General features: G+C 40.0%; 1 protein-coding gene across 1 annotated transcript in view; it reads right to left on the reverse strand.

Moving 5' to 3' along the window:
* Positions 1-9,414, reverse strand: part of CCNB3 (cyclin B3) — a 55,810-nt gene extending 46,396 nt beyond the window's left edge. Inside the window, exon 1 of the mRNA XM_067022868.1 lies at positions 9,299-9,414. The gene's annotated coding sequence lies outside the window, so the exon portion shown is untranslated. The remainder of the gene's footprint in view (positions 1-9,298) is intronic.
* Positions 9,415-11,959: the final 2,545 nt, after the last annotated feature.

The following is an 11,959-nucleotide window of genomic DNA, read 5'->3' on the forward strand; positions in this document are numbered from 1 at the left end:
CATCAACAACAGCCACATTTGCCATGTCACTTAAATTATCTCCTGAGCTCCGGTCAGTCGTTCAGTGCCAGTCATAGCAGAGGAAATGACAGCCTTGACAGAGAACATGCAGCCAGTATGGGGTCACTGGGCCCCACATCAGGGACATAATATTGCTCTTCCCACAGGTGCCGAAGGGCAGGCTTTTCTTGAGATACCAGTTATAGTTTCCAACAGTCCAGAGCTGAACTGCAGGGGAAAATGAAAAGAAGGCCATCAGAGGCAGGGGCCAGAGGACCAGACTTCGTACCACTTGCTAGAGAGGGATGAGGACACTCTTTTCTTTTTCAAATGACCCTTTTTGCTCAGCCTCTTCATTAAGATAATAATATTAACAATAATTGTTAAAGTATAGTTTTTCATGAGGACAAAATATTAAGCATCAATAAGGTCAGAAGCACACGTGTTCATTTCTGCCTCTACCTTCAAACTTTATGATCATGATGATGGAAGGCTCCTACCATAGGACAGTGCTTAAGTGAGTTGTTTTTTTCATAAAGACTTAGAAAGAAGAAAACTTGGCAATCAGATTAAAAGTATTAAAACACCCAATCCAAGAGCACTAGACTAGCATCACTATGTTGTATTACGCTTAAGATGCTTATTATTTTCTTCCAGGTGTTTTGCATGCAGTTATGTCCAAGGGAGATCAGCATGCAATTACCCTTAAAAGAACAAGACCAAAACCTGTACAGTGCAGGAAACAGAAAGAAGTTGGTCAAAGAGTACAAACCTTCAGTTACAAGTTCCAGAGATCTAATGTATAGCATGGTGACTACAGTTAATACTGTATTGTATACTTGAAAGTTGCTATGAGAGTAGATTTAAAATGTTCTCACCAGGCTTCCCTGGTGGTGCAGTGGTTGAGAGTCTGCCTGCCAATGCAGGGGACAGTGAGAGGCCCACTTACCAAAAAAAAAAAAAAAAAAAAAGAATGGAAGGTCCACAACTACAAGGACTGCACCTATTGTGATCTATCTCCAGTCATTAGCATTAAGAATAGTTCACATTTATCAATTGCTTACAATATGTTTGACACTGTTCTGACACTCACAACAATACAATGAGTTGTTAATGTCCCTGTTTTGCAGAAGAGGAACTTGAAGTACAGAGAAGTTTAGTAACTTGCCCAAGATCACACAGCTAGTAAGCTATTGGATTGGGATTCAAACCCAAGCAGTCTGATTCCAGAGACCAAACACATAAGCACTACCCCATACCTGCCTCCTTGACAGATGGCTGAAAAAACATTAATATTTGTTAACCAAGTAAAGGAGTATCTTCCTTTAAGGGTCATCACTGTGGACAAGTGTCCCACTGGGATGCACTATAAAGGAAATATAGTATTAACACAAGTCACAACAAGTCTTCTTTAGTCAAAAGAGGAAAAGATCCATCCACCAAAACAACAGCAACACAAACATCACATAACAAGCAATTTTATTCTTCCTGTTTCTTTCCACTTCTTCACAAAACAAAAAAGTTATTGAGTAAAAATTATAATTTTCCAAAAATTAAAAAAAAAATTCTCACAACCTTCAAACCTCCAGTGGACTTAACCTTTCCTTTGGGTAGCACTCAGAGGGTGCTAAGAAAAGAAGAGACAGCCCTTTGACTCTACCATTTTCCAATATTTCCCTCCACCCAGGCATACAACCCTTTCATAAACTCTCCTTTCCCCTTCCCACTACAACCCTTTATTAAAACCTGATAGGAAAGATCTGCTCTTATCTACCTCACTTTTACATGAAAATATATTTCACATGGATCCAAGATTTAATTGTGAAAATGAAACCATGGAAATACTAGACAAAATATTTTTTAAATTTTTATAATCTTGCAGAAAGAAAAACCTTTCTAAACAGGACAAAAATCTAGAGAGAGCAACAGGCTCAATAAATTTTAGTAGCTAAAATTTTTAATTTTTGTTTGGCAGAACAAGTAAACAAAAACAGGGATAAAAAACTTAACAAAAAACTGGCCAAAAACATTGTCAACACGAATGACAAAGGAATAATTTTCAAAATGTACAAAGAGAATTGCATGATCAGAAAGAAAAAGATGAACCACTCACCAAAAAATTTGACAAGAAAATGAACAATTAGAGAAGAAATAAAAATGGTCAATAAACATAAAAATATGCTCAATTTCACTAAAAATAAATGTAGATTAAAACAACAATGCATTGTTTTGTTTAGGACATTGGCAAAGGTTCAATAGATTAATAATAATTTCTGTTGGTAAAGGGGTGCATAAACAGGCATTTTTATTCATTGCCAGCAGAAATAAAAACTTCCACTAACTTTGGGAGGGTTATTTGAAAATATCTAGTGATTTCTTTTTCTTTTTTTGGCTGCATTGGGTCTCGATTGCTGCATGCGGGCTTTCTCTAGTTGTGGTGGGGGCTACTTTTCGTCGCAGTGTGCAGGTTTCTCATTGCAGTGGCTTCTCTTGTTGTGGAGCGTGGGCTCTAGGCACACGGGCTCTAGAGCACAGGCTCAGTAGCTCTGGCACACGGGCTTAGTTGCTCCATGGCATGTGAGATCTTCCCGGACCAGGGCTTGAACCCGTGTCCCCTGTATTGGCAGGCAGATTCTTAACCACTGCACCACCAGGGAAGCCCTCTAGTGAATTTTTTTTTTTTTTTTTTTTTTTTTTTGTGGTATGCGGGCCTCACTGTTGTGGCCTCTCCCGTTGTGGAGCACAGGCTCCGGACGCTCAGGCTCAGCGGCCATGGCTCACGGGCCCAGCCGCTCCGCGGCATGTGGGACCTTCCCGGACCAGGGCACGAACCCGTGTCCCCTGCATCAGCAGGCGGATTCTCAACCACTGCGCCACCAGGGAAGCCCACCTCTAGTGAATTTTTAAAGTTTGAACCCTTAACCCAGAGATTCTACTTCTGGTAATCTTTCCTACAAAAATACTTAGGCAAGTTTTCCAAATTTGAGAGAGACATAAACCTACAGATTCAAGAAGCTAAGTGAACCCCAAACAGGGTAAACCCAAATAAATTCAAACAAAGACACATCACAATCAAACTTCTGAAAACTAAAGAAAAAACAAAACAAAAACCTTGAAAGCAGCAAGAGAGAAATGACACCTTTCTAACAGAGCAAATTTTTGTTGAATGACAATAGATTTCTTACCAGAAACCATGCAGGCCAGAAGAAGGTGACAATATTTTCCTAGTACTAAAAAAAAAAGAGCTGTCAGGTCAGAATTCTATATCCAAGTAAAATATCCTTCAGGAGTGAAGGGGAAATCAAGTCATTCTCGGGTGTCCCCCTTAAAAGAATACAACGTTCACAAAGTAGGAAAAACAGTAATAGAAGGAATCTTGTGACATCAGGGAGAAAGAACAGTGGAAAGAGTAAAACTACAGGTAGATAAAATAGACTCCTTCTGATGCTGCTTTCTCAATTATGTCTGACAGTTACAGCAAAACGTATAACTGTCTGTTATGGTTCTCAATGTATGTAGAGGAAATGTTTAAAACAATAATATAGATGTAGGAGAGTAAAGGGAGGAAAAGTTTCTAGACTTCCTCAAACTGATAAAATGTCAACTCCAGTAGATTGTGATATGTTGTGTATATATAATGTAATACCTAGAACATGTACTAAAAAAGCTATATACAACTCAACATAAAACACTCTGATTAAAAAATGGACAGAAGACCTGAATGGACATTTTTCCAAAGGGGAAATGCAGACGGCCAAGAGGTACATGAAAAGATGCTCAACATTGCTAATCATCAGGGAAATGCATAATAAATCAAAACTACAGTGAGATACCACCTCAGAATGGCTACCATCAAAAAGACAACACATAACAAGTGTTTGTGAGGATGTTCAGAAAAGGGAACCCTAGTACACTGTTGGTGGGAATGTAAATTGGTGCAGCCACTATGGAAAACAATATAAAGGTTTCTCGAAAAACTAAAAATAGAACTAACATACGACCCAGCAATTCCACTCCTGGGTATATATCTATTTTTAAAAAAAGAAAAAAAAAAAAAAACACTAACTCAAAAAGATACATGCCAATCCAAACTGGCAAAGAAGAAGTAAAGCTCTCACTGTTTGCAGATGACATGATACTATACGGAGAGAATCCTAAAGATGCCACCAGAAAAGTACTAGAGCTAATCAATGAATTTGGTAAAGTGGCAGGATACAAAATTAATGCACAGAAATCTCTTGTATTCCTATACACTAATGATTAAAAATCTGAAAGAGGAATTAAGGAAACACTCCCATTTACCATTGCAGCAAAAAGAATAAAATGCCTAGGAATAAACCTACCTAAGGAGACAAAAGACCTGTATGCAGAAAACTATAAGACACTGATGAGAGAAATTAAAGATGATACCAACAGATGGAGAGATATACCATGTTCTTGGACTGGAAGTATCAACCTTCTGAAAATGACTATACTACCCAAAACAATCTACAGATTCAATGCAATCCCTATCAAACTACCAATGGCATTTTTCACAGAACTAGAACAAAAAGTTATACAATTTGTATGGAAACACAGAAGACCCTGAATAGCCAAAGCAATCTTGAGAAACAAAAATGGAGCTGGAGGAATCAGGCTCCCTGACTTCAGACTATACTACAAAGCTACAGTAATCAAGACAGTATGGTACAGGCACAGAAACAGAAATATAGATCAATTGAACATGATAGAAAGCCCAGAGATAAGCCCACACACATATGGTCACCTTACTTTTGATAAAGGAGGCAAGAATATACAATGGAGAAAAGACAGCCTCTTCAATAAGTGGTGCTGGGAAAACTGGACAGCTACATGGAAAAGAATGAAATTAGAACACTTCCTAACACCATACACAAAAATAAACTCAAAATGGATTAAAGACCTAAATGTAAGGCCAGACACTATCAAACTCTTAGAGGAAAACCTAGGCAGAACACTCTATGACATCAATCACAGCAAGATCCTTTTTGACCCACCTCCTAGAGAAATGGAAATAAAAACAAAAATTAACAAATGGGACCTAATGAAACTTAAAAGCTTTTGCACAGCAAAGGAAACCATAAACAAGACGACAAGACAACCCTCAGAATGGGAGGAAATATTTGCAAATGAAGCAACTGACAAAGGCTTAATCTCCAAAATGTACAAGCCGCTCATGCAGCTCCATATCAAAAAAAAAGCCAACCCAATCCACAAATGGGCAGAAGACCTAAATAGACATTTCTCCAAAGAAGATATACAGATTGCCAACAAACACATGAAAGGATGCTCAACAGCACTAATCATTAGAGAAATACAAATCAAACTACAGTGAGGTATCACCTCACACCAGTCAGAATGGCCATCGTCAAAAAAACTACAAACAGGGCTTCCCTGGTGGCACAATGGTTGAGAGTCCACCTGCTAATGCAGGGGATATGGGTTCATGCCCCAGTTTGGGAAGATCCCACATGCCACAGAGTGGCTGCGCCCATGAGCCATGGCCACTGAGACTGCACATCCAGAGCCTGTGCTCCACAACCAGAGAGGCCACAACAGTGAGAGACCCACGTACCGCAAGAAAAAAAAAAAAAACATCTACAAACAATAAATGCTGGAGAAGGTGTGGAGAAAAGGGAACCCTCTTGCACTGTTGGTGGGAATGTAAATTGATACCGCCACTATGGAGAACAGTATGGAGGTTCCTTAAAAAATTAAAAATAGAACTACCATATGACCCAGCAATCCCACTACTGGGCATATACCCTGAGAAAACCATAATTCAAAAAGAGTCATGTACCACAATGTTCATAGCAGCTCTATTTACAATAGCCAGGACATGGAAGCAACCTAAGTGTCCATTGACAGATGAATGGAAGCTGTGGCACATATATACAATGTAATATTACTCAGTCATAAAAAGAAATGAAATTGAGATATATGTAGTGAGGTGGATGGACCTAGAGTCTGTCATACAGAGTGCAATAAGTCAGAAAGAGAAAAACAAATACCGTATGCTAACACATATATATGGAATCTTAGAAAAAAAATATGGTCATGAAGAACCTAGGGGTAAGACGGGAATAAAGACACAGACCTACTAGAGAATGGACTTGAGGATATGGGGAGGGGGAAGGGTAAGCTGGGACAAAGTGAGAGAGTGGCATGGACATGTATACACCACCAAACGTAAAATAGATAGCTAGTGGGAAGCAGCCGCATAGCACAGGGAGATCAGCTCGGTGCTTTGTGACCACCTAGAGGGGTGGGATAGGGAGGGTGGGAGGGAGGGAGATGCAAGAGGGAAGTGATATGGGCACATATGTATATGTATAACTGATTCACTTTGTTATAAATCAGAAACTAACACACGATTGTAAAGCAATTATACTCCAATAAATATGTTCAAAAAAAGATGTGGCACATATATACAATGGAATGTTACTCAGCCATATAAAGAAATGAAATTGAGTTATTTGTAGTGAGGTGGATGGACCTAGAGTCTGTCATACAGAGTGAAGTAAGTCAGAAAGAGAAAAACAAATACCGTATGCTAATACATATATATGGAATCCAAAAAAAAAAAAAAGGTGATAAAGAACCTAGTGGCAAGACAGGAATAAAGATGCAGACCTACTAGAAAATGGACTTGAGGACACGGGGAGGGGGAAGGGTAAACTGGGACGAAGTGAGAGAGTAGCATTGACATATATACACTACCAACTGTAAAATCGATAGCTAGTGGGAAGCAGCCGCACAGCACAGGGAGATCAGCTCGGTGCTTTGTGACCACCTAGAGGGGTGGGATAGGGAGGGTGGGAGGGAGGGAGATGCAAGAGGGAAGTGATATGGGCACATATGTATATGTATAACTGATTCACTTTGTTATGAAGCAGGAACTAACACCATTGTAAAGCAATTATACTCCAATAAAGATGTTAAAAAAGACGTGCATACTGAAAACCACAAAACATCACTCAGAGATATTAAAGACCTAAATAAATGTAAAGACTTCCCATGTTCATTGGTTGAAATACTTAATATTGTTAAGATGGCAATTCTCCTCAAATTGATCTACAGAATCAATGCAATCCCTATCAAAATCTGTAGAGCAAAGAGTTAACATAGCAGGCCTGAGGATACTATCAATTGAAAATCCTGCTGGCAAGTTTGGCCCTTGGCTAGGATCTGGGAACTTGAATTTGGGGAGGGTTCCCTCCACCCTAACTGATAAGAATAGCTCACTGTACTTTAACTGTTTGTGCAAACAACATGGTTTCTGATGAACACCAGCTTTCCTCCTGGGACTCTGGACTTTTGGTATGTGCTATAGGCAGAGGGTGCCTGCATGACTGAGTCTCTGATGAGCTTCCTTCACAAAACAACATTTCACACATGTTGTCACAACTCTTTACTGGGAAAAGTTATGCTAAGTGAAGGAAATCAGTTACAAAAGACCACATATTGTATGATTCCACATATTAAATGTTAAAAATAGGCAAATCTATAGAGACAGAAAGTAGAATAGTGGCTGCCTAAGGCTGAGGAGGTATAGGGTTGGGGGAGCTGAGGTGTGATAGCTAAACGGTATGAGGTTTCTCTTTTTTTGGTGATGAAAATGTTCTAAAATTTATTATGATGATGGTTACACAACTCTGTGAGTATACTAAAAATCACTGAATTGTACACTTTAGGTGAATTACATGGTATTTGAATTACATTTCAATAAAGCTGTCATAAAAAATAACAGTAGCTAATAAAATATATTGTTCTTCTAAAAATATTCTGTTGAAGAGTGGCAAGGGAAAAACTCAGTGGAACCAGTTAGGAAGGTATTGAAATAAGCCAAGCAGTTTGGACCAACATAATCTAGTATTCTTGGCCGTGGCCAGGCACTTCTGTATGGTTCTGGGCATAGCAATTCTTGAACCACCATTACCAATGATTGTCTTTCGTTTCTTACTGAGATAGAATTGACATATAACATTATATTAGTTTCAGGTGTACACACTAATTTTCAGTTATGTAAATATCCTTAAGCAGTCACTAATATAGACCAACCTAGTACTATTTCTTGCAGGGTAAATGAAAATGAGTAAAACAGCCATTCTCCTCAAGCATTTCTGTATTTGGAAAGATAAAGCTCCTAATGAAATAACTATAACACAAGGCAGAGTGTGACGAGTCCCAAAGCAAGGTGAATATAAAACTGAGAAGGACTTCAGAGGACACATGCTGAGTGATTATTGTAGCACCGTCGCTATTGTCATAATCACTCCGCCATCACCAAAAGTGATTACTGATTACTGAGTGGCTAAGTACATGAGGCCCTGTTAGGTTCTCTACAGAACTGGACAGTCACTGCTTTCCTTGAACCTATACACATCTTTATGATAGGGCCATTAAGGAAATATATCAATAAATATAACATACACAAACATGCAGTTTTTAGGATGGGGACTGATTCGAGCAGGAAGGACTCACCAATTTCCCTTTGAATTTGAGGAACGCCTTGGCAAAGTGGGTTTGTGTACGGGGGGGGGGTGATATTTGGACTGTGTGCAAACACGTTTTCCAAGCAGCTGCGACCTCCTAGTGGCCACAGGAACTCATTACCCCCATTGCCATCTTGATTTGAAAGCGACAGGCGCAGAAGGTCTAACCCTGATAGCCCCACGGGGCCACACTACACCGCAAAGCTGAAGACTAGGGCAGTCTTTATCCTATTTTAGGGTGGTCTTCATCCTATTTTAACGATCCTTAAGTGTGCTTGTTGGGGGAGGTGGGGACCTGCTACAAGGGCTGTGAAGGAACCTGAGAGGCTTCGCGCTCCCAGATCCCCTTCCTCTCCTCCACGGTCTTTGTTTAAAACATTCACTCACTGATAATGATACAATTTGGAGGGAAATGTAAAAACTCTGCCACCAGCTAATAATTTAAGTGTTTAAATATTTAAGTATTTAAGTATTTTTTGTCAGATGTTCGAGACAAGTTTGTGGGTTTAACAGGAAAAAAAAATCCGATTAACAGCCGAGTTCCCTCAGCAACATCTCCAGCTCTGACACGGGATATAATTATATATTTATATGTTTATATATATAAGGCAAAAAGCTCTTTTAATACCTAGAAAATATGTTGTACCTTTAACAAGCCACGGAGGGATTGGAATAAATGCTATACATTGGATAGGAGCTCCCCACCAATCAGAAACGGAAAAAAAAAACAAAACAAGGAAAACAAACACACACGGAAGAGGGGCTGGGGGTTGGGGGGTACTAACCGCCTCAGAATAATCTCCTCAGTATAACCGCCTTCAGAAAAAAACGCCTCAGGATAACCTCCTCAGTATAACCGCCTTCAGAAAAAGCCGCCTCGGGAAAAGCGATCTCCCAGGCCGGCGGTTGGACCCCACAATTCTCACCAGCAGGGGGAGATAATGGAGCAGCACTTGGTTCAGTCAGACATGAAGCCACCAGATGGGGCCAAAAGATCAGAGTAGATACCCTCGATACTTTTCTTCTCAGGGAATTTCTCTTCTGCGTCTTCGGACCCGAGAAGAAAGTACTAATCTCTGCTCACACACACAGACACCCACCTCCAAGATGATGGTAGTGGCCAGTTCCAGACCACCAATCAAATGGCCTCTCTGCTCCAGCTACCTATTAATAAAATCGGAATCGAAATAGTACCCATTTCAGAAGATTGTGTGAGAATTAAACGAGATAATGCATACAAAACACAGTACCAAACAAATTTTCAGGCCCCATTCCAGACCTGCAGAATTAGAAACTCTGGATTGGGGCCCAACTATCTGGTTTTAGTTTTTGGTTTTTTTAACACTTTACTTACATTTACTGGTTTATAACTCCAGAACAGCCAAAAAGAAGGGATGTACAGGGCAAAGTATGGGGTGGGGACAGGTGTGTGCAGAACTTTCATGCCCCTTTCAGGTACATTACCCTCTTGATCCTGGGAGCTCCCCAACTGTTTTAACAAGCCCTTCAGGTGATTCTGATGCACGCTGAAATATAAGAATTATTGCTTGAAGAAGAAGAAGGCTGCCCCCTCAAATAGCTAACCAAGGTTTTTGTCATTATTACAAATTCCATGATTATGTGGCTTCTGACTTGTTTCCTGCCTGAAATTCCAAAGCCATCATTTGTTTCTTGAGCCCAGCTGTGTGCCCAGTAGTGTGGCAGATACAAGGAAAGAGACAGAAAACCTGCCCTCCAGGCTTTCAATGTAGGTGATCCAGGAATAGGGAAAGTTAATTAACTCTAGGAGGCCAGATCTAGTCAATGTTAGATGAATTATACAGATGATAAACAAGTGTTCTAGGAAATCACAGGAGGGAAATTTCACAATTATAAGAGGGAGGGGCCTGACTAGAAATGGCCACTGCCAAACCAAGCCCACGCCTCAAAAATAGCTGTAAGTCATTTTCTACAAGGCAATAGAACAGACCTTAGCTGCCTAATTTAGTCCCTACCTATAAGGAAATCCCAACATATCTGAGTCTGCTTTCCTTTAACAGCTGCCCTCTGAAATTTAAAAAATGAGAATGTTTATAGCTTTTAAAGAGTCTTTTATTTTCTCCCTCCACTGCTTCAATCACTCATAAGAAAGGATAGACAGATATGCACAGTACAGACATAACATAAATACTTGACAGAAGTAATTATGCAGCACCATTGCGGAGATGTTCAGAATAGCTATCTAATTTTTCACTTTAGTGTGGTTGCATGAAGCTACTCTAAATGACATTGTGTATTCTCATGGCTGGAAAACAATTCAGGAGAAAAAGAAGTGGAGTTCCCATTTGTATTGGTCCACAATAAATAATGTCTGATAATCATTAGCATCACGGCCCATTTTCCAAATGGTCACTGTGTCATCACATAAACTAAATTAGGTAGGCTAAATCTGAGTCTGGAAGATCCTTAGTGGGACTAACAGGCAGAAAGTGATTTTATGTAGGCTGATCATTCAACTCATTTAAATTTCATTTTGCCATTATTCATAATAATTACATTACAGACACAGGTCCCATTTTTATTAATAGCTCTTTCAAAACAAATGCAAACTGAAAGCATATTTAAAGTGTTGACTTGTATAATTATTCACAAGTTTGTGTGGAAGAGATGTTTGGGTAGAATAAACAAGGTTAGAAAACAGATGATGATTAGGGGAAAAAAATGATAACCAAAGCTTCTGTGTTTAACATCTCTGTGTTTGGCTCTTAAAGGTTAACCTACTTCACACATACATGCACACTAACATAGCATATTCCTTCTCTTTATTTATTTATTTATCTGTTTGTTTGTTTGTTTTTGGCTGCATTGGGTCTTCGTTGCAGTACACGGGCTTTCTCTGGTTGCAGCAAGCAGGGGCTACTCTTCATTGCGGTGCACGGACTTCTCTTTACGGTGGCTTCTCTTGTTGTGGAGCACAGGCTCCAGGCGCACGGGCTTCAGTAGTCATGGCATGCGGACTCAGTAGTTGTGGCTCACAGGCTCTAGAGCGCAAGCTCAGTAGTTGTGGCGCCCGGGCTTACTTGCTCCGTGGCATGTGGGATCTTCCCATACCAGGGCTCGAACCCACGTCCCCTGCATTGGCAGGTGGATTTTTGACCACTGCACCACCAGGGAAGCCCCCATATTCCTTCTTTTAACTCTTTGGATATCCCTTCTCCCCCATCTATCCCCATCTCTAGTCAGTACAGGCCTGTCTGAGAGCTTCAGCAGCGAGAAAGAAGAGGCAGTGGATACACTGTAACCTATGACTAAACCTCCTTACATTTCATTATTGGTTTCCCATCCAATTCAAAAGCTGCTCTTGTTTGCTCCTGGTTAGCTTCCAAGATGACAGGATTGGAGTGCCAAAGGACAGGCCTCTAATCATCCATAATAGTTCTCTCTTTGTCAGTTAGGGGATATGGTAA

This window comes from Kogia breviceps, chromosome X (assembly GCF_026419965.1).
Source record: "Kogia breviceps isolate mKogBre1 chromosome X, mKogBre1 haplotype 1, whole genome shotgun sequence".
Taxonomy (NCBI): domain Eukaryota; kingdom Metazoa; phylum Chordata; class Mammalia; order Artiodactyla; family Physeteridae; genus Kogia; species Kogia breviceps.